The sequence below is a fragment of the Citrus clementina genome, unplaced genomic scaffold, assembly GCF_000493195.1.
Source record: "Citrus clementina cultivar Clemenules unplaced genomic scaffold, Citrus_clementina_v1.0 scaffold_6, whole genome shotgun sequence".
NCBI lineage: Eukaryota > Viridiplantae > Streptophyta > Magnoliopsida > Sapindales > Rutaceae > Citrus > Citrus x clementina.
Window position 1 is genome coordinate 5,856,913 of NW_006262139.1, and position 25,245 is coordinate 5,882,157.

Consider the following 25,245-nt stretch of genomic DNA (forward strand, 5'->3'; position numbering starts at 1 on the left):
ATTTGCTTTATGGTTACAAATTTACCTATAGTTTATAAGATCTTATATTTAATTCCTAAACTAGACAAGTATAAAGGAGAAGATAATTGCATCCAAGAGAAGTTAAGAACCTAAATTGATTAAAAATATTGTAAACTGTAATCAAATTGTACAAACATCTTCTAAATGCAACATGGATTCTGAAAACCAAAAGGCAATCGATGGTGGATGTTCTCATAACCCCAAATTCTTATAGCCAATACTAAACAGTTAATCATCCAAAAATATCATCAGATTGTTAGTTGTTTTAAGTGGACTTTGGGTGCAAGAAAATGGGACAAAAGCTCACTAAAACAATGAATTTATTTTTTGAAATTCAGGATACCTCACTTGATCGTCGTATGTGAGTTGTTTTAGGACTTTGAAGGAGATGAAAAAGAGTGGGAGAAGGGCTGATAAAAGTAAGAGATCATATGGGGGGAGAGGGTTTGAAAGAACGTCTTTGGATGCCCAAGTCAGCTACTTGAACTTTTTATGAAATTGAGAGCTTGCATGCCATTTATAATGCTGGCTAGAGGTTGAATAAGACCTCAGCTCATTTTTTTGTGTGTGTTTGTGATGAGTATGAGAAAGATAGAACCTCGTTGCCTTTATATAGCACATTCTGGTTAACATGCCATGTGGCACATCTCTAGTAGTGATTCTACTGTCCTTTTTACGATATTTTCATCATTTTCATCTTTATCATGCTTTTTGGGCCGTTAGAAGCATGCTTGGGAAGCAAGGATCTAGGACAGCTCTACAGAGGTTGTTTGGACAACTTTTACATGTGGTACTTAAGGACCACTGTCCTAGGCATGCTGCTTTTTTATTTTTGCATGTGTGACAGCCAGTTGTCCCCTCTTTTTCAACAAGACATTCCTTATTTGATTTTGTCAAATCGAATATTCTCTTTGAACGATGGAAATATCACACGTGGGGGTATTTTTCGATGTTTTCTTTAACTACCTTGGCTCTGATGCCGCGCACCCCGTGTACCCGCTTAATTACCTAGTGTGGCTGGTGTTAGCCTACATGGCTATAAAATGATTGATTTTGATGATAACAAACCACATGTTTTGGATAAATAAATAATTACACATTATGCTTTTATAACAAGAAAATAATTTTATGAAATTAGTTATTTTTTCAAGATGTGGACTAAAATGAAAAAGATTGATTTTAATAAGTATTGTTTTGAATTCCAGATTTGGGCCTATTTGTAAATATTTAAAATATTTTGAATCATATTATAATTTCCACATATTTAGGCCATATCATAATTTCAAAAAAAATTAGGAATAACCAGCATTATTAAGAAATTCTAAAATTGGACCTATTTATAAAGTTTCATGACTTTTTAGGCCATAATACAGTTATAGAAAGTTTTGAGGTAAAATTATAATTTTAAAAAATAGTTCACTATAGCAGTCACTATAGCAAAGTTGCTAACCGGATTGAAGAAAGTTGGAAACTGGTTATGGGCAAAATCTCCCTAGAATGAAAACGACTAACCGGATTATGAAAGCAGCATACTGGATGTGCAAAAAATCTAATTTTTGAACATAACGGTAACATAAAGCGGCTATCCGGATTCACAAAAGTGGCAAGCCGGTTATCACCAAAAAGTAAATAACGACTAGTTTTCTTCCTCAACTATAAATTGGCTCAAATCAAACTTATTTTAGATGATGCAACCATTAATATTTTAAGCATTTCTCTGCAAATCTAAAAGCACAAACTTTGTGTATTCATTTCATTTATTCACACATATTGCGCTTTCATTTGTATTCAAACACATTGTGTGAGAAAAAAATTTATAATCCTTTTTGTAAAATCAAATTGAGAGGTTGTAAGTGTTAGGATACACTTGGGTTAAGAGATTGGGGATAATCTCTTGTTGTAAAGGTTCATTAACACCTTGGAAGTCAATTGTAAGCATTTGAAGCCTTAGGAGGCTTGGATAGTAAAATCATCAAGCTCGGTGTGCTTGGAGGCATGGACGTAGGCGGGAATTGTCGAACCACGTAAAAATCTTTGTGTTTTTTTCTTCCCTTACTCATTTGATTAGCATAATTTTTTAAAATCTCAGTTCACCCCCCCCCCCCTTTGGGTTGCATAACTTGCATTTCATCTGGTATAGGTTAGGTGCCTCACAAAGACAACTTATAGTCATGTAACCTTCATATCAGCACGTGGCGGTGCATTTTCAATATCCTATTTACTCCTCAAACATTAGTTATTGCTCCCAATTCTTCAAAAATGTTCAGAGATAAGAAACTTCAAGGATTAGAGCATCTAGAAAAGCAATATATATCAACATATTGAAATGTGCCCCAATCTCAAGGGCACTGATGTAATAAAGCTTATTTTCGTTAGTTAAAAATCATTTTGTAGTGGAAATATATAGATGGAATTTCTCATGCAACATATAGAATTACCATAATTTAGAAATCGTACCCTTGTTTTTTTTTTGTTGTATTAAATTAAGCTCCTAAGTCACGATTAATCACCATTAATCTTGTTAGATCACAATCTATCACCAACAATATTTTAGATTATGACTCAAGTTTAATTTGCACTTGACGTGTGAGGACTTTTGTCACTACTAAAAATAACTAGCAATAGAAAAACTTTTCTCTCAAAGTTAAAGAGAAAATTTTTCTTTTTCTTTGATCTGTATATTATGGCTTATCATTCTTTTGTGAAAAAGTAAGCTTTTTTGTACCTTTTGGTGGAAACCATAGGCTCCATATTTTTATTTCATTTTTTATTTCTATAAAAATATTCGATTTGAATTAAAAGATAAGATAAAGCCAAAAAGGGATATCATTTGTGCTTGTTAAAGAGTCCTAACTTGTAAAATAACATAAGACCATTTATATACAAGTATATTAAATGGAGTCTCCTACCAAATAATATATTTAGGCTTGAAACCCAAATAGTTAGTTATCTTACGTATCAGTTCAGTAGCGGTGCAATCAATTAAGTGAGCTAACACGAGGATTAGGAATGGCAATTAACACGATCCAAGGAAAAGATAGAACATTTTCTTTTCCAGTTGGGTTGGGCCAAGGTCGATTCCAACCTGGCCGTAAATTTTAATTTTTAAGATTATACAATTCTAGGTCTGGGCTGCACCATTTTGTCACTACTTCATTTTACTTTTCAATTGTTGTTCCCTTTCCAGTTATGATACCGTGAATATAAAATACAATACCATTAATATAAAATAAAATAGATGATTTTTCTAACTTGATGAAGTCAAAATAATTCACAGCACAATACTCTCAAGCCCCTCTCAATCCCTCCTCGAGCGTAAGTGTGGCTGTCAATTTTGTGTGGTTGACTGGCGGTGGCGCGACATGAGACAATGAGTTACAGTTAGTGTGTGACTAGTTAATGGCGACGGGATGGAAGTCGAGTGCAACCGTGCGCGCTATGACAAGCTAATGAACAGATGGTGTTGGTTGATTGCATTAGGTGACCAATGGCAGCGACATGGCAGATTCACACCGCACAGTTGACGTTCACAGTGTTGCGCCTGTCGGCTGTTAGCTAGCTTAGGGTTTGTGAATTGCGAACTTGGTTTTGTAATATGTGAATTGTGAGTGTTCATGAATTGTGTGTGAGTGTGTGATTGGTGTGTGACTGTGAGTATGTGATGTGTGTGTGTGCGAGACAGTGAGATTGTGTGTGTGTTTGTGTGTGTGTGTGTGTGTGTGTGACTATGTGGTGGGTTTTTTTTTTTTTTTTTTGGTCGAGTTGGGTGGAGTCGGCTTGAGTCTAAACCTAACCCGATTTTTAATCGAGCCTCAATTTTTTCACCCGAACCTGACCTAAAACCTGAATATTCAATCAAGCCCTAAAAAATTAGGATTAGGTCAGTCGGGCCAAAATTCAGGTTAGGTCAAATTGCCATCTCTACTGGGGATCATTTGGGTACGTACAATAGTGGTTATAATAATTAGATCTGTAATTAAATTAGCGTGATTATTTAATTTTAAATCTACTCCACTAAAAAATTGGAATTAACCTCCATAATTGTATGCTAGCTAGGATGGTCCTTTTAGACAATAATTCGACGCATGCCACTTTGATTTCTTTACTAAACAATACTTTGTATCACATCGTTAATCAAATTAATATTTTAACTGTCCAATCAATTTATTATATCTTATTCCTTGACACTTACTGATTTTTTCTAATAATCATTTTCAGTGTACTAATTATATCGACACACTCTACCTAGAGAATTTTATGATCAAGTATCAAACCCTCTCAAGAAATATGTGTACAAATTATATATTATTAATTTATAATTTCACTGCTCATAATTGCTCCCTCCATGATACCATATAATTTTTAATTGAAATGTATATTGCGTCATTGGTAACTCAAATGAAATAATAATCATAATAATGAAATTATAATTAACACAAGATTGAGATTGCAATAAAATCAATAGTTTTCAGATTTAATAAGTTGACAGTCATTTCAAGTTTAATTAAATCACATATGTGATCCAGTTCAACATAGTCAAACTGCATAAAGAAATTTCATAAATGACTAAGAAAAAATATTCAATAAATTTACTACAATTTAAATATAAACAGAGCTCCGAACTCTATTTATGAACTGTGAAACTCAATTTATTTGATCATAAGATAACTTGTTTGTCTTCTCAAAATTCATATAATGATCACATAAATATCTATAATATGATTAAACAAATTAAATTCAAAATATTTATACAATTAAGCTGTTTAAAAATTATTAATTAGAAAATATATTTATTATAAATTAATTAATTAATATAATTTAAAGAGCACGTAATTCCAACGCTTTTATATCATGGGCCATGGCTTGGTAAAAGTAATTTATGCTAGACATTTTATACAATAATAGCAAGGCTCAAAAAGTTACCTAACCACTCTCTGCGGAAAACATGCAGCAATTTTAAAATGCTATCACATATAATGTAACAGGCTAAAAAGAAAATTACATTGGATAAATTCTAATTGGTATTCAATGATAAGGTTGTTAGAAATGCCTCAAAAACAATAGTCAAATGCCGATTTTATCTTATCAGATGAGGTAATTAGTGAAAGCATGCATCTCACAGTTGCTTTGTTTTAACTCATGAAGAAATTCTTCAACAGCATCCAGGTAAGAATATCCCTTTTTTCTTACAAATTTTAAGTCCTGAAGGGATGGATAATTGAAGCTAATAATTTCCTCAAAACAGCAAGGATATCTGCATGAGAAAAGAAACACATGCATATTCAAGAATACATATACTGAGAACAGAAAACTCTGAACATCTAACTAGTTTTCAGATCAGTATGGTATGATACCACGATTGACTTGTATTCAATAATTTCAACTGATTATTAGACTGGATGGTATCAAGAAATTCTAATGTTACTTTTTTTGGGAATAAATGCTTAAACCATAAATAATTTCTCATATTTTTTTAGCTCATGTTCGGTGGGTATAAAATTTATTGTGGAAATGTATTCACAATGCATACAATAATAATTCATAATGGCTCACTATAAACTGTCCTAGAGGAGATAGTGTGTGTGCAACAATCTCTTGTATACCTCCATCGCTTTACAATAAGATTCATTGTAATGGTAGGTCAATCAGAAGAAGCTACTAGATAAAACTTGCAGCACATTCAAGGGAGGGCTACCACGGAGGTTACATGTCAGATATGGTTTCATGAATCTGATACCCAACACTCTCAGAGGAGTAAGATTAGCTAGCTCCACATTATAGCACACCAGATTCCTACTGCATAAAACGTTAGAAGCACGTCAACATGACATGCAAAAACCTCAATGCATAGTCTTATGCTTGGATTATCAATGCGACAAATGGAAACATTGATATTACTGGGAGAGAAACGTAACCATTTCTTCTGGATAGCCTTAATATCAAAGGTGTTACAAAAGAATGCAACAATGTTACATTATCATAAGTTGCAATGCTACTAAACCTAAGTATTTGGTAAGGACATCCACATATCTTGTTCTAAGGTCATAAGGAAAGAATTTAATTCGCTAACCTTCCAAATCAAAGAATCTCCCATATTTAAAAAAAAATTCTAGCTAGTTCCATCTAGAAGAAGACAAGATATATTTGGATAACACATTCGACAAGGACCGAAAGAAACTTAGAAAGGAAAAAGAATAGTTCATTCGAGGTCATGCGAGAGGTATTGATGCACTAAACCCACCCACCCCTCCATTTGTCAATACAAATATGCCTTAAAAATCAATTGTGCCACTATCCCACAATCATAGGAATGCAACGAAGTGAAATCCGATTATCATTTTTAAAATTTTATGCAGGGAATCTATTATAACGGGTTAATTACAATTTACATTATTTACTTCCAAAATTAACGATTTATCAATACAAATATGCCTCAATCCAAAAAAGATTTCACTAGCAGTGAAGTCTTGCTGTTGAAAAAAAATGTAAAAACAGTCTCTAGAAGTTGGTACGGTATAAGCCTCACTGATCATCCCCTTTTCAAATTCAATCCATGCAGTTGGATGCTTTAATTCTATCAATTTCTTCGTAGACATTCTGAGCAAAAAAATTCAATTTCATTATTTCAGACTTCAAAAATTTAAAGATAACCTGGACGCTGGGGGGGGGATAAGGAAAGAATAAACATGCAGGGAAACAGAATAATTCATGTAATTAACCCACCAAAAAATCTATGTCCATGTACAAATATGAATGTTGAGTGTTAGAAAATGCATATTTATAAAGGAGAAAATCGTCATTTTACATTTCAAGTCTTACTAACAACCCTTACTTTTATGTATTTAACCTTCTTGTGATTTAATTACATGTGTTTTATTTTAATTAAGTATTTTATGTATTTTAGGGGCATTATAGTCATTTCACAATAAAGGAGAAATCAGACGGCAAAACGGACATCACTTTTGAACTCAGGACGGTCAAAAACCTTAAGAGGAGCATAAAAGGAAAAATAGCACTATTCACATGTACGGTACTATTCACGTGTACGGTACTGTATACGTTGCTGTTCACGACACTATTCACATAGACGGATGATGACGTGGCATTGACCGATGATGTGGCATTGACTGATGAGGTGTCACGATCCTGTTGGACTAAAATTCTTATGTACTGTTGATGGTGACGTGGCAGCATATCAGTGGACGAAAAATCTCGCGTACGGTGCATGCATCACACAGGATTATTTTCAACCAAACCGCGTTACTGTTCATCCGAGTCAAACCGCGTTACTGTTCAAAGTCGGGTCAAACCGTGTTACTGTTCATCCGCGTGGTCAAACCGTGGACTGTTGACTGATGACGTGGCGCAATCCTGAGCGTCCAAACTGTTTTTAATCCGATGGCCATGATTTACTCCATGTATCTATAAAAAGGGGGCCTCTCCCCCCTAATTTGATATCTCTGAATCCATTTTTGGGATCCATTTTCTGTAATTCCCTCTCCATCTTGTATTTTCTTCGTATTTTAATAAATTCCCATTTTGCCCCTAGTTCAACTATGAGTGGCTAATTTTCTTTCAAGCTTGGGTTGAAGGTGAAGTCTCAACATGTGTCATGGGCTTAATTTGGTAAATTTATTTTCTCTTCCCCTCTAATTTTTGTGGATGTTTTGACTTCTCGTCGACAAATAATAATAGTCTTGTCTAGATACCGCCTTGGTTACACCGGCTCTCTAGTATAAGGTTATTATTATTTGGCACGATAAGCCCTTAGCACCATATTGATTAGAGCGTGGTTCATGAGGTGTGGATTCCCCCCTCATGATTTAATTGGCATTAATACGGATTATTTAGCTCATGATGCATGTTGATACGGATCCAGATACCCAAGTACGTCATTTCAATCTAATTCTCGTCAATTTATTCTCGCCATTTCAATACCAATTTTAGAATTTATCCTCGCCATTTTAATTTAAGTTTTAGCATATTCCAAATCATTTCCACCATAAATCCAATCACCCATTTACAAAATTAATTCTACACAATTAAAATCCACCTCCTCGTGGGATCGACACTCGTCACCATAGATCTATACTACAATAGATTCGTGCGCTTGCGAGTACATTAAAATTTGCACAACAAGTTTTTGGCGCCGTTGCCGGGGAGGTAAGTAATTTTAATTCATAGAATTAATTTTTGTGAATAATTTCTTTTATTTGTTTTCTTGTATTTTTTTTTATTAAAAAAAAAAGAAAAAAAAAAGTGAATTTACATTTAAAGGTTAGTATTTCTTTCCTTTTTCTCTTCTTTAAAATTCTGTAATTTAATTTTCAATTTATTTTTCTTTGTAATTTTTTTTTGTTTATTTTATTAATTTAACTTTTAGTTAATTTATTTCACGTATTTGTTTTTGTGTATTTTTATAGCAAGTTTGTAATAGCGCAATAAGGTTAGTATCGTAATTTCTCCCTCTTCTTTATTTTTATTTATTTTGTTCCCATCTTTATTTTTTATTTTATTTGTTTTGCATGCATGGTCGAAGGTCATTATTACCCAATCTTGAACCTATAGACCTTGAACTTGAGAAAACTCTTCGCACACACAAACAAGTAAAAAATAAAATGGATTTGCAACCACAGGAGAGGCCATTTAAGGATTATTTCAGTCCTTTAGCAAATTTGAGCACATCATGCATAAGATACCCAAATGTAGCTGCTAGGAGTTTTGAACTAAAACCTAGTGTGCTAAATTGTCTCCCCACATTCTATGGCTTAGAAAATGAGGACCCATACAATCATCTGAACGATTTTCATGCTATTTGTCAAACTTTTAAATACGAGAATTTTTCAGACGATGATGTCAAACTTAGACTATTCCCATTTTCTTTAAAGGATAGAGCTCGTTCATGGTTAAATACTTTACCTGCCAATAGCATTTCATCATGGGAACAAATGGTTACAAAATTTTTAAATAAATATTTCCCAGTGCATAAAACCAACGCTATTCGTAGGGAAATCTCAGAGTTTACCCAGAGAGAGGACGAGCAATTTTTTGAAACATGGGAGCGATTCAATGGGCTACTCTTGAAGTGTCCACATCATGGGTACGAAAAATGGCACCAATGCCAATACTTTTTGGAGGGATTATTGCCGAATGTGCAAGAATGGCTAATGGCAACAAGTGGAGGAGAGCTAATGTCAAAAAGTGCATCAGAAATTTGGGAATTCTTCCAGCGACAAGCAGATAATTCCCAACAACGGAGTCGATCACTCAGGACTACTAGAAGAATTAAAGGAGTGAATGAGGTTCAAATTGGCGAATCAACTTCAGGAATCAAAGAAGTCAAAGCAATAATTGAAGGTCTCTCTCGACAAATAGCATCGTTATCAACTGCTAAATCAACAGAGCCACATGACCATGACTCATATCCAGATCAAGCCAATGCCATAGGTGTAATGAGAAAGCCATCAAATTACAACCCATACTCCAACACATATAACCCTGGATGGAGAGACCACCCCAATTTTTCATGGTCTCAAGGATTCCAACAGAATGGACCAGTAGCTCCAGCTCCACCAATTCCTCAAAATCCTCAAGTCTCTCAGCCACCATTTAGACCATACAATCAGAACCAGAACTACTCTCAGCCCAGACCATGGGAGGATGCATTCCAGAATTTCAAAAATATTACTCACTCCACGATTGAGCAACAGAACCGCACCATTGATGGACTACGAAATGAGTTGAGAGCAGGCTTTAATTCACAAGCCCAATCAGTTTCAAGCCTCGAAAAGATGGTGGGACAACTTGCTTCTTCAGTTCAGACCTTGGCAATGACTGTTGAGAAAGGCAAATTTCCAAGTCAACCAGTGCCTAACCCTAAAGGAGTGCATGAAGCAAGTACCAGTTCACCACAGCAGCATGGAGAGGTCAAAGCAGTCATGACCTTGAGAAAAGGAAAAGAAGTCGACAACAAAGTGGAGATGCCTGTGACAAAAGAAAATCAAATTGTACCTGTGAATGTTGAGGACTCATCACCGGAAGAGAAAGAAGAAACCAACCCACGGGAATATGTTCCCAAAGCTCCATTTCCTCAGAGGTTAGCTAAAGGAAAAAAAGGAAAATCCACAGGTGAGATTCTTGAAATTTTCAAACAGGTAAGTGTTAACATCCCTTTGCTTGATGCTATTAAATAAGTTCCATCTTATGCCAAGTTTCTTAAAGACCTTTGCACTAAAAAGAGAAATATGCATGTTCAAAAGAAGGCATTTTTAACAGAAAACGTTAGTTCTATACTCCAACATAAAATTCCTTTAAAATGCAAAGATCCAGGCTCCCCCACTATCTCATGTAGTATAGGGAACCACACAATTGAGAATGCTTTGTTGGATTTAGGAGCTAGTGTAAATTTGTTGCCTTACTCTGTATTCGTGAAACTTGGACTGGGAGAATTACACCCAACTCCAGTGGTGTTACAGCTTGCAGATCGGTCCACGAAAATACCTCGTGGTATTGTGGAGGACGTGCTTATCCAGGTAGACAAGTTCTATTTTTCTGTTGATTTCATTGTAATTGACACTCAACCAATACAGGATTCAAGGAAGCACATCCCCATTATTCTAGGCCGACCTTTCTTGGCAACTGCGGATGCTCACATTCAATGCAGGACCGGAAATATGCAGTTGTCCTTCGGCAACATGACTATGGAGCTGAACATCTTCAACATTGCCAAACAACCTCACAGTGCAGATGATGGAATTGTTGATGTGGATTTAATTGAAGCATTAGTTGATGATACTTTTGTTTCAAACCTTAGTGATGATCCTTTACAAACATGTTTAACTCACTTTGGTTTTGATTTTGATATTGACAGATCGGTCGATGAGGTCAACGCCCTACTTGACTCAGCACCATCCATGGACACTAATAAATGGAAGTCAAGAGTTGAACAACTAGCACTATCAGAGAAGAAACTCATCCCATCATCAGAATCACCACCGAAACTCGAGCTCAAACCATTGTCCAACACATTGGAATATGCATTTTTGGGAGAAGAAAGTACTCTGCCGGTAATCATTTCATCATCCCTAAATGACGAACAAAAAGGTAAGTTGTTGGATGTTTTAAAAGAGCATAAAGGGGCATTAGGATGGACCATAGCAGACATCAAAGGTATAAACCCAGTAGACTGCATGCATTACATTCACCTTGATGAAAATGCTAAATCTACTAGGGAAATGCAACGTCGGTTAAATCCTAATATGAAAGAAGTTGTTAGAACAGAAGTCCTTAAGCTATTAGATGCTGGAATCATTTACCCCATTTCTGATAGTTCATGGGTTAGTCCTGTACAAGTTGTCCCCAAAAAGTCAGGAGTCACAGTAGTTACGAATGCTGATAATGAATTGATACCCACTAGAGTAACTACAGGATGGCGTGTATGCATTGATTATAGAAAGTTGAATTCTGTCACACGTAAAGACCATTTTCCTTTACCATTTATTGATCAAATGCTTGATAGATTAGCAGGCCATGAATTTTATTGCTTTCTAGATGGCTACTCAGGATATAATCAGATTCCCATAGCACCAAAAGATCAAGAGAAAACTACTTTCACTTGCCCTTTTGGTACATTTGCATATAGGAGAATGCCATTTGGATTATGTAATGCACCTGCTACATTTCAACGATGCATGTTGAGCATTTTTTCTGATATGGTTGAACGATTCCTTGAAGTCTTTATGGATGACTTTTCTGTTTTTGGTGACTCGTTTGATCAATGTTTACATCATCTAACACTAGTTCTGCAGAGATGTATCGAGAAGAACTTGATCTTAAATTGGGAGAAATGCCATTTTATGGTAAAACAAGGTATTGTTCTCGGTCACATCATTTCGAGCAAAGGTATTGAGGTTGACAAAGCCAAGGTGGATCTCATTTCTAATCTTCCTCCACCTAAAACAGTCAGAGAAGTAAGATCTTTCCTTGGGCATGCTGGTTTCTATAGACGTTTCATTAAAGATTTTAGCAAAGTTTCTAGACCCTTATGCAATTTACTTGCTAAGGATGTACCTTTTATCTTTAATGATTCATGTCTTATGGCGTTTGAAAAATTAAAACAGTTGTTGACATCATCACCCATCATTCAGACTCCAAACTGGAGCTTACCATTTGAGCTAATGTGTGATGCATCTGATTATGCAGTAGGAGCAGTATTAGGACAAAGAGTTGATCGAATTCCCCACGTTATTTACTATGCTAGTATGACATTGAATGATGCACAGTTGAACTATTCAACTACTGAAAAAGAAATGCTAGCAGTAGTGTTTGCATTGGAAAAATTTCGATCATATCTTATTGGTTGTAAAATAATTATATTCACAGATCATGCTGCTCTTAAATATCTTCTCACAAAGAAAGATGCAAAAGCTAGGCTAATTCGTTGGGTGTTACTTTTGCAGGAATTTGACTTGGAATTCAAAGATAAAAAAGGGACAGAAAATGTTGTGGCGGACCACCTCTCTCGTCTCCATTTTGACTCAATTACAGAGCCATTAATATTGAATGAGTCATTTCCAGATGAACAATTAATGAGTGTGGAATTATTACCTTGGTATGCTGATATAGTTAATTATCTTGTTACAGGTAAACTTCCAGAGCATTGGACCAAGCAAGACAAGGCTAAATTCTTTGCAGAAATAAAGAATTTCTTTTGGGATGACCTATATTTATTCAAGTATTGTACAGACCAAATTGTTAGACGATGTGTCCCAGAAAGTGAAATTCAGAATATCCTTTCATTCTGCCATGAACAAGCTTGTGGAGGCCATTTCAGTGCTAAGAAAACCGCGACTAAAGTTTTACAATGTGGTTTTTATTGGCCAACTATATTTCGAGATGCTTACACTTTCTGTTCTTCATGTGATAGGTGTCAACGAATGGGGAGCATTACGCGAAGGAACATGATGCCACTAAATCCAATTTTAGTGGTTGAGATTTTTGACGTATGGGGTATCGACTTCATGGGACCCTTTCCCCCTTCTTTTGGCCATCAATACATATTGGTTGCTGTTGACTACGTATCAAAATGGGTAGAAGCAATTCCATGTAGGACCAATGATCACAAGGTGGTGATAGCATTTTTGAAAAGCAACATTGTTTCACGCTTTGGATTCCCTCGAGCAATAATCAGTGATGGTGGTACCCACTTTTGTAACAAAGCATTCAAAGCACTTTTGACAAAGTATTCAATCACACACAAAGTGGCGACCCCGTATCATCCGCAAACCAGTGGCCAAGTTGAGATCTCCAATCGAGAAATAAAGCACATATTAGAAAAGACGGTGAGGCCGGACAGAAAAGATTGGTCATTAAGACTTGATGATGCCTTATGGGCATATAGAACGGCTTTCAAGACCCCGATTGGGATGTCACCCTACAGGCTAGTGTATGGAAAAGCTTGCCACCTACCTGTGGAACTCGAGCATCGTGCATATTGGGCCATCAAGAAATTCAATTTTGACATGCAGCAATCCAGCTCAGAAAGAAGATTACAGCTGGCAGAACTTCAAGAAATTCGCAATGACGCGTACGAAAATGCCAAGATTTACAAGCAACGAATGAAAGTCTTCCATGATAAGCAAATTATGAGAAAATCGTTCACTCCAGGTCAAAAAGTGCTTTTATTCAATTCTCGCTTGCACCTATTCCCAGGTAAGTTACGCTCTCGTTGGTCTGGCCCATTTATTGTTCATACTGTTTTTCCACATGGGGCAATTGAAATTAAAGACCCAAAGAACGGTGTCACGTTTAAAGTTAATGGTCAAAGATTAAAGCCATATCTAGAATACCAACCACGTGGAGAAGACACCGAAATAAATTTGAGTGACCCACCAGATTTGAATTGATTTTTTTTTCTTTCTTTTCGTTGATTTGATTTTGTTTTCTTTCTTTATATTATTTTTTTGCTAATTGAAATTGTTTTTGCATAAGTGTGTTTATTTTACCATTAAGTTTTCTCTTATCATTGTTAATCATGAGTCTCATACTTAGACCGTCCCTCCTGAACATTCTTAAACCACTTCAACGTGTCAAAACTCATCTCAAAAGGCAGATTCAATTTTGTAAAACACAACGCATTTGGGCTCTACAACCACCAGAGTTAGTAGCCTATGTTGAGGGTTTAGAAAGCCAACTCAGAGACATTGAGAGAAGTGTTTACGACATCCAGTTGGAGCTTGAGGTAAATTCAATAAGAGGACGATTTTAATTTTCTTTGTGTGTTTTAATTTGTTTTTCTGTTTGTGTGCTTTAGTTTGTTACCCCGGTGAAGTGGCGGATAACGGTACTCCGTGACAATCAAGTCGGTTACTTCAGTTTCCCATAATAACTGATATTCTAAGGCGAAGGTATGGACAGAAACGAGATTCTAGCGAAGCTTCACAAGCGATTCCCTTCACTTCCTCAGAATGCCCTCCTTACGATCTATAAAGCTCGGTCCGAACGCATGCGATTACTCATGAGCAATAACATACCTGCTGACATCCGTTGGTTAATCGAGGCTAAAGTACGATCGGCAGGTGAGTTACCTCCAAAATTTATTGCATACATGCCTGGTTGTGGTAAAGGAAATTATGCAAGAAAACGACGAGCTCGAAGAATTTCTGTTGCTTGTCATAAGTGTGCCAGAATGAGTTGCAATAAAAACCCATGTTCTTTAGGAATGATGTCTGATAACAGGGAAGATAAGATTCAATTCATTAGGGATGGCTTGAATAAGGAGTTATTGGATGATATCCTTTTGTCTCTTGAAACGCATCCCAGTGGATATGTGCAAGGAGCGATTCTCCATTTATGGCCATTATTCCAAAAAGAGCATGCACGATATAGTCTCGGGAATCTGACTATAAACGACCCTGTTTGCCAGTTTATAAGAAAACTGGATAGGAAGCCTATCCTCGACCCATAGAGGGCGTTCAAGCCGTTTCTGGACGTAAAACCAGAGGAAGATGTGAGCCACAGTCGCAACTACCTGTAAATATCCTTTTACTTTATTGTTATTTTATTTCACTATTGTCTTATTGTTTGCATTATTGTCTTTAATAATTTTATTACTGTTTGCTTTTTCCTTTTTACTGTTTTCTTTTTGACTTGCGAGCCACGTGCTTTACACGTTATTTGACACTGACATATTACCTCATACACAACCATGACCCACTATCACCGAGACTCTTAAATGTGATTTCTTTTTTGTCAAGCACTCACAAATTGTTTTTGAGAAGTATCACAATGTCAGCTACTCCCAATAGACAATTCAAGAACATTTGTGTGCTTTCTGGATTTACATATGGCAAACATAAAGAGTTCGTTGAGGCAGCCATAGATCTTGGTCGACGTATAGCAGAGAGAAAATTACACTTGGTGTATGGAGGAGGTAACCGAGGATTATCAAAAATGGTCTCAGAAGCAGCTTTTATCAGAGGAAGTCAAGTGTTAGGCATCATCCCAAGAGTTCTAAAACCATTGGGCAGTTCGTCTGACTCATCAACTGGAGAAGAGTTAGTCGTCTCAGGTATGCAAGAAAGAATAACTGAAATGCTTAATCATGCTGATGCTTTTATTTTCCTTCCAGGAGATCTTGCAACACTAGAGGCACTTATCACGCTAGCATCTTGGGCCCATCTGCACATCCACCAAAAACCCATCGGTTTGTTAAATGTCAATAACTTTTATGATGGCTTTATCGCATTTCTTAACCATGCAATAAAAAACTATTTTATTCCCGCTAATGTGAAAAAACTCTTTATTTGTGCTCACACTGCTAATGAGCTACTTGATCTGTTACAAGCTTATAAACCGGAGACAGACCCCTGGACCTTTGTGTTGGAGCGCCCAAATAATGATGGTAACAGTAGCCGCAGTAAGAAGTACAAATTAGATTTAACTCTCCGCTTGTAAATATTGTTTTCTGTGTTGCACCACCCAGGTGATGTCTTCTAAACTCTACTTCTTTCCTTTCAAACATTGAGGACAATGTTTCGTTCTGGTTGGGGGGAGGAAATAGTCGACAATTGTGGACTTTTGGTTAAGTTTTTACTAATTTTTGTTGTAGAAACTAACTGTTGCTAACTTTTTTTGTCGAAGATGGCTGAATATGGAATGTAGTGACTCTAGAAACGCATCTTCATCGTAAAAAAAAAAAATTAAAAAACTAAAAAAAAAAATTTCAAACATTTTCTTTTTCTTTATTATATGTTTATGTTTATTTTTCTTCTTTTAAATTTCTCCTCTATCAATATACATTTTCCAACTTTTGAGTCGAAGATGGCTGAATATGGAGTGTAGTTCCTCTAGAAACGTATCTTCTTTAAAAAAAATAAAAAAATATTTTCGTTTTCTATCATTTTACGTGTAACTTTTCTAATTAGTTTTTATGCATCATTTTCACATTTCTGCATGCATATTTTCCTTTCATGTTTAGAATAGGTTAGGGGGTAGAATGTTGTTTAAAAAAAAATTGTGTGATTTGTTTTAACATTGGGTGACATGATTAATTTTAAATTTTAGTATTTGTATTATCTTTGGTCTTAAGTGATGTTACATTATGTTTGCTACTCTACATGTTGATGTCGGAGACATATATGAGTTGCTTGAAGGAATGAACATGTCATAATAAGTACCAAGTGAGTTTTTGAGCCTATCATTTTTCTTGGAGAGTAACCCTTTTGCCCATTCTTTATACAGCTTAACAGTTTATTATTGTATACACGATCTCTAGATTTCTTTTGAGTTAACCCTTAATAAAAAAAAAAAAAAAAGTGTGTTGCTACATTTGGAGGCCCATCTAACTAGTAGATATGGAAGGTTATTTAGAGCCCTAAAAGACGATGAAAAGGCCATCTTTGATCCGTTTGAGCCTTTCTAGCCATCCCTTTTATTAAATATCCATAGTTAACCCTTTTGAGCCTTTAAAAAAATATATATATATTTTCTTTATCAACTTATCATCTTGACCCACTCCGATTTGGAGTATTACCCGATATCTTATAAGTTCCATCACCTATTTATGTTTGAGAAAATGTAAATAATTATGTTGTTCAGTGAAGTTATACCAAAAAAAAAAAACAAAAACAAAAAAAAAACAACAAAACAAAAGTTGTTGTTTCAAAAGAATAAAAATAACAATAATAGGTGAAATCCACCTTGCAACTTGAAAAAAAAAAAAATTCTCTGCATTTTTCTCAAACATACACTTTGTTTTCCTTATTTCCTTTCTTTGTTAACCATGTTCCTAGCCTACGTTACATCCTAATAAAAGTCCTTCCTGATTTTAGGGAACTATAATCTAAAGTAAAAGCTAGTTATATGGGCTAAAAAGATGTAGTGGTGCATATAAAAAATAAATAAATAAATAAATTGGGTTGACTAACAGTTTTTATTTGACTTGAGATCGTATTATTTTTAAGCTGAGGGCATATTTATTTTATCTTGGTGAGAGCATGTGATATCACTTCTTCATTATTTTCTCTCAATTATCATTCATTGGAGTGACTATTTTTATTGGGTTTAATTTCTTTGTGAGAGTGTCACTACTTCCAGTGAGATTTTGGGGTTTGACATATCATTCTTGAAAGTAGCTATAACAAAGTCTACTGGGTTGATTCATGTGGATGGTTGATGTGGGTGTGATGTTACTTTAGACTGGAGATAATGCTTATACTTTTATTTGATTGCTATCATTAATCTGATTGAATAAACACGAGTGTTTCTGAATTTAAAAAAAAAAATCATTTTGAATTTGAATTTTATTTTCGCTTCATTTGCTAGGGACTAGCAATAAGCTGGTTAGGGGGTGTGTTGAGTGTTAGAAAATGCATATTTATAAAGGAGAAAATCGTCATTTTACATTTCAAGTCTTACTAACAACCCTTACTTTTATGTATTTAACCTTCTTGTGATTTAATTACATGTGTTTTATTTTAATTAAGTATTTTATGTATTTTAGGGGCATTATAGTCATTTCACAATAAAGGAGAAATCAGACGGCAAAACGGACATCACTTTTGAACTCAGGACGGTCAAAAACCTTAGGAGGAGCATAAAAGGAAAAATGGCACTATTCACATGTACGGTACTATTCACGTGTACGGTACTGTATACGTTGCTGTTCACGACACTATTCACATAGACGGATGATGACGTGGCATTGACCGATGATGTGGCATTGACTGATGAGGTGTCACGATCCTGTTGGACTAAAATTCTTATGTACTGTTGATGGTGACGTGGCAGCATATCAGTGGACGAAAAATCTCGCGTATGGTGCATGCATCACACAGGATTATTTTCAACCAAACCGCGTTACTGTTCATCCGGGTCAAACCGCGTTACTGTTCAAAGTCGGGTCAAACCGTGTTACTGTTCATCCGCGTGGTCAAACCGTGGACTGTTGACTGATGACGTGGCGCAATCCTGAGCGTCCAAACTGTTTTTAATCCGATGGCCATGATTTACTCCATGTATCTATAAAAAGGGGGCCTCTCCCCCCTAATTTGATATCTCTGAATCCATTTTTGGGATCCATTTTCTGTAATTCCCTCTCCATCTTGTATTTTCTTCGTATTTTAATAAATTCCCATTTTGCCCCTAGTTCAACTATGAGTGGCTAATTTTCTTTCAAGCTTGGGTTGAAGGTGAAGTCTCAACATGTGTCATGGGCTTAATTTGGTAAATTTATTTTCTCTTCCCCTCTAATTTTTGTGGATGTTTTGACTTCTCGTCGACAAATAATAATAGTCTTGTCTAGATACCGCCTTGGTTACACCGGCTCTCTAGTATAAGGTTATTATTATTTGGCACGATAAGCCCTTAGCACCATATTGATTAGAGCGTGGTTCATGAGGTGTGGATTCCCCCCTCATGATTTAATTGGCATTAATATGGATTATTTAGCCCATGATGCATGTTGATACGGATCCAGATACCCAAGTACGTCATTTCAATCTAATTCTCGTCAATTTATTCTCGCTATTTCAATACCAATTTTAGAATTTATCCTCGCCATTTTAATTTAAGTTTTAGCATATTCCAAATCATTTCCACCATAAATCCAATCACCCATTTACAAAATTAATTCTACACAATTAAAATCCACCTCCTCGTGAGATCGACACTCATCACCATAGATCTATACTACAATAGATTCGTGCGCTTGCGAGTACATTAAAATTTGCACAACAATGAACAATAAATTCACCAATATGGGAAGTTACAAAAGTAAAGATCTTTGAAAACTACCTCACAAATTCCAGAGAAAAAACTCAAACCACTGTTCTAAAATTAGATAGAGGAGACAGAGTGCTTCTCCAACACTCAGATCCTATATAAAAGGGTCAACGAACAATTTCACGACAGATAAGGCAAATTTGGAGTACAATTTAACACAACAATAAATGCACTCTCAAATAGTCAAAAATGCTTCCACGTCTATTTAGTATCGTTTTGCTCACTAACACAAAAGGAGTTTTTGGAATCAGAAAGCACTTAATGATTACTTAGAGAACTGCTTGACAGAAGTTACCCCAAAATGTGCTTTTTGAATAAGCAAAGCACTTGGAAAGGGCTTCCTAAAGAAGCACTTAGGTTGGTACTAGGTAATTTACAGTCATATATTTTCTAAAGTACTTCAGAAAATGTAATATACCCCTTCAATTTGTGGGGCTCATGTTCTTGTTCTTCTTGTTGGGATTTAGCTCCTCCTACTCTCATTGAAGCTGAAATTTAAGGGTGGGATCCGCTCAATTTTTATTTCGGTTCGGATTTTTTTTCCTTTATACATAATATATATAAAGGGAAAAAAAACAGAATGCCTCGCAAGCAATCCCAAATTTCTCTTGTCTTCACGCTCCATAACCATAGCACAGTGCACATCACACACACCATACGTAGTCGCCGCTGTCAATTCCTTTCAGGTGCACCGGAGTTGCAGCTTCTAGCCGTTCCTTAAGCCCATTTGCTTCCCTCTACCAGGCTTCCAGCTGTTGTCATCTCTATCAGTCTTGAGCTGTCTGTTTCCAATCTAGCTGCTGTCGTCTCTACCGTCACTGCCTCCTTCTTTTTTCGCCGTTGCCAACGCCCTTCTTCGTTCTCTGTTATCAACCACACAAGGTAAGGACGTAATGTTACACAGATGTTGGCAATTCCAAATGGTGATGAATGAGACATGACTATATTTTTATAATTAAATCGAAAATCCAGTACGTATGTATTTTCGTATAATGGCTTGTTTTTATTTTGTAATTCAATTGGACATGGCAAGGACATCCAGAGACTGAAAATAAAAAATAAACAATAAGGGGTTATAGGCAGTCATTCACTGAAAATTGAAAAATTAACAATAGCTTATGTCGTGGCCATGAACAAGAGGATAATCGTCTAAAATCAAATCTCGGTAGAGCACATCTACAGCCTAGCGACTGTAATAGAGTTAATAAAAAAAAGTGGTGATTATAGCCCTTGCGTGATGCTTAATTAAATAGAGTAATGATAAATGGCTAGAAGGTTGAGAGAAGTCTAAGAAAAACGGCAGCTTTTGCTGCCGTTTTACCCTTCTCTCAGCCATCTAGTCATTTAATATAAATAATAGAAAAATGAAAAGTAAGGCAGCGTTATTTCCAAAGAAAAAAAAAGCCACTGTTTTACCCCTCTCTCAACCATTATTGTTAGAAACACTCTCTCTCAGCCATCGTCCCTCTCTCCCTCCCTTAGCACAGCATCGTCCCTCTCTCCCTCCTTTAGCACAGCATCATCCCTCTCTCCCTCCCTCAACACACTGAGACGTTGAGGTAGTTGTGATACAAAGGAGAGAAGATAATGTCGGTGCAGAAGCCTTGACAGCAAATCAAGGGTTTCCCTCTCTCCCTTCCTCAGCACAGCCATCTCTGTCTCTCCCTCCCTCAGTACACTCCACTTCCTCCTCCAACACTCTCTCCCTTGACTGCAGATCACTCCAGCACTCTCTCCCGCATGTGATCTTTTTTATAATTATTTTTTGATAAATTATTTTTTGATAATTGTTGGTAATTTTGTTCCTCACTCGCTCGTTACTACAGATCTACTATGTGGTCACTGCTCGGTGGTAATTATTTTGATAATTATTTTTTATAATTGTTGGTAATTTTGTAAGTATTATTTTGTTTGGTAATTGTTTGGTAATTATTTGATAATTACTTAATTTGGTAATTATGTTGTTGGTAATTTTATTGGTAATTAATTATTTGGTAATTATTTTGTTGGGAATTATTTTAGTAATTAATTATTTGGTAATTATTTTGTTTGGTAATTATTTTTGTTGAGTAATTATTTTGTTCGAAATTATTTTGGTAATTATATTGTTGGTAATTACTTAATTTCGTAATTATGTGTTGGTAATTTTATTGGTAATTATGTGTTGGTAATTTTATTGGTAATTATTGTGTTTGGTAATTGTTTGGTAATTATTTTGTTGGAAATTATTTGGTAATTTTTTTTTGGTAATTATTTAGTGAGAATTGCAAGTTTGTATATGTATTACACATATTGAAATTTTGTTGATAATTATTTGGTGAACATTTCTAGTTGGGTATAAATTTTTGTTGGTAATTATTTGGTGAAAATTGTCGGTTGGTATATGTATTACGCATGTTGCAAAATTTTGTTAGTAATTATTTGGTGAAAATTGTCGGATTAAGTTTGAAAATAATTTTGTTGGTAATAATTTTTTTTTGTGGCAGTTATTTTTTTGTTTTTTGTGGCAGTTAAAGTAGTGTAATTGACAATGTCATCTAACACAAATGAAAGTCGAAATTCACTGCAAATATGCAATGAATGTGGTGGCAAAATGGAGTTGTTAACATCACGTACTACAAAGAATTCAAATCGCAAATTTTGAAAATGTAGAATATGTAAAAACTTTCAATTGGCAGAAGATCGTAAGTTTAGCGATGAAAAAATTGACTGGTTTTGGAAGAAGTTAGGAAGTTGACATTGGAAATTGAGCATTTATCCATTAAATTTTAATTGCTGCATAAAGAACTTGAGCATACGCAAGTTCGAAGTAAACATGGATCGAGCTACTATTTCATTAAAATGTTTATGATTATTGTATTATACTTTATATTAAAGTTTTATTTTTAAGTTGTCTTAATTCGTACAATTATTTCATTAAAAATTTGTAGACATATATAATTGTAATGTCCCTCTAAATATGAGATTCAAGTTGTTATAAGTTTTTTTATTACTGTTATTGTACTGATTTATGTCATGGAAAATTGTCAAAAAATACCATTGAAAAAAGCTACCAAACCAACAACAATTATAGAAAAAAACAACAATTGTGCAATTACATGTTCATCACTGTAATTAGTTCGATTTAGTCAAATTCAAACATCAATCACATCCATTGTTGTCTTCATTACATTGTTGATGTAGCAAATGTTGGAAACTTTCACTTCCAGATCCTTCGTACGTCATTGAATGAGAAGGATAATGTGGTTGCAAAGCATACGGCGGGAGCGATTGCTGTAATGTATAAAAATTTAAAACATGATATGAGATTTTAGAAATTAAAAAAAAAATAAGTATACACTAACAAATTGTGTTTTTCAAATAAAAACTTACTTGGTGCCAATTATAAGGAAATGGTTGATGGATATTGTACACACCACCTTGGGTTAGGTATATAGGTTCCTACACAAATGAAAAAAATTATATATGTAAAATCAACATTAAAAATTTAAAATTAAAATTTCTTCACGATTTACATTCTTACATTATAGTAGGCTAAAGCCCTGTATTGGTTGAGATTTACATTAACAACACTTTGTTCATGTGATGTCTATATATGTTCAACAATATTTTTAATTATGTATATTCAAAATAAAAGAAAATTTTAACATAAAAATTCACAAACTTACCACGCCCATGTTGCTCTGCTGTGTGGAGAATTCATTAGGCACTTCATAAAATGATGGTGCATCTTCTTCTAAATCATATAAAATTATAACAGACAATTTAACATAAAAATTCAAAAAAATCTTATAAAATTTAACATAAAAAATCAGCAAACCTTATTTTTTTTTATGTGTTTCTTTTGGGTCGATTTCTTCCGAATTATAGATTACTTCCTCAGGCAAAGAGGACGGCCTTTACAGCGTTTTGCTAATGGATCATTGATTACATGTTCAATATTGTTGCTGCTACAATTTAATTCACCTGTGTTGAGTGCTAGAAAGTGTATATTTATAAAGGAGAAAATTGTCATTTTACACTTCAAGTCTCACTAACATCCCTACTTTTATGTATTTAAGTCTCTTGTGATTTAATTATGTGTGTTGTATTATAATTAAGTATTTTATGTATTTTAGGGGCATCATGGTCATTTCATAATGAACGAGAGATCAGACAGCAAAACAGACATCACTTTTAAACTCAGGACAGTCGAAAACCTTAGGAGCACAAAAGGAAAAATGGCATTGTTCACATGTACGGCACTATCCATATACGAAATGATGACGTGGTATTGACCAATGACATGACATTGACCGATGAAGTGTCACGATCTTATTGGACTAAAATTCTTATGTACTGTTGATTGGTGATGTGACAGCATGTTAGTGGACCGAAAATCGTGCGTCCAGTACATGCATATACACAAAATTATTTATAACCAAACCGCGTCACTATTTAAGCCGCCTCACTGTTCATACCGCGTCACTATTCAAACCACGTGGTCAAACCACGTATTGTTGACACGTGGCGCAATCCTGAGCGTCCAAATTCTTTTTAATCTAATAGTCATGATTTACTCAGTGTATTTATAAAAAGGGGACTCCCCCCCTAATTTGACACCTCTGAATTCATTTTTGAGCTCCATTTTCTATAATTCCCTCTCCATCTTGTATTTTCTATGTATTTTAATAAATTTGATTTTACAACTAATTCAATTATGAGTAGCTAATTTTCTTTCAAACTTGGGTTGAAGGTGAAGTCTCAACATGTTCCATGGGCTTTATTTGGTAAATTTACTTTCTATTCCCCTCTAATTTTTGTGGATGTTTTGACTTTTTATCGACAGATACTAATAATTTTGTCTAAATACCGCACTGGTATAACCGGCTCCCTAGTGTAAGATTATTACTATTTGGCACGATAAGCCCTTAGCACTGTATTGATTAGAGTGTAGTTCATACGGAGTGGAAACCCCCCTCATGATTTAATTGACACTAATAAGGAATATTAAACCCATGGTGCGTGTTGATGCAGATCCAGATACCCGAGTATTTCATTTTAATATATTTCACTTCAATTTTTTCCCGCCATTTTAATTTAAATTTTAGGATAATCTAAATTACTTCCACTACAAATCTAATCACCCACTTAGAAAATTAACTTCACACACAATTAAAATCCACCTCCTCGTGGATCGACACTCGTCACCATTAATCTATTCTACAATAAATTAGTGCACTTATGAGTTCAATAAAATTTGCACAACAACATGTACCAGTCATTGGTGAAATAGTCATTTCGACACTTGCACACCGAATTTGCTTGGGCAGGTCTTTCAGTGCCTTATTAATCCAATCCAATACAGATTTGTAACTGCTTTCATCATCAGCAGCTATGTCTGCAACCTCAATGAAAGCATTACACATTTGTCATATCTTTCCTGCTGAATGGACAAATGTTGCACACCATAACTAACTTTCAACTTGCTGTAGGATCTCCTTACATCTCTTCTCCACCTTTTCAAAATGTACATTTCCAGAAGTAATTCAACATCGTTACATATCAACATTCCAAGGGCATGTCTACAAAGAATCCCCCTAAATTGAAACTTTGAACAGATACAATTAACTTCACCCTCGGCTTCTTCGAAAACAACCTCAAAGCTTCTTTTCTTACCTTGCCCATATAATTCATTGATTTCATATATTGATCCCACACAATTATCTATATCACAATACGTTAGTGTAGTTAATTCTTGTTGGAATTCTTTAAACTTGGAAATAGTATACACCTTGTGACCTTACTTCTTCATCTCATATATTGTTACACAATGAGTTTTTTTTACTAAAACACTTGGCATCTGCTTGTCATTCTAATTCAACTTTCCTTCTCAACGCATTTTCGTACTACTTCACAAACTGCTTAAAATTTATTTTTGAGTTAACAAATCCATCAAAAAAT

At 35.0% G+C, this 25,245-nt stretch overlaps 1 non-coding gene and 1 pseudogene across 1 annotated transcript; one reads left to right on the top strand and one right to left on the bottom strand.

Moving 5' to 3' along the window:
* The window catches only part of LOC112097308, a 200,098-nt pseudogene that overhangs the window by 127,509 nt on the left and 47,344 nt on the right, over nucleotides 1-25,245 (top strand).
* On the bottom strand, nucleotides 9,021-9,123 carry LOC112097499. The gene has a single exon (XR_002905031.1). It is a non-coding gene; the product is annotated as a small nucleolar RNA R71 (small nucleolar RNA).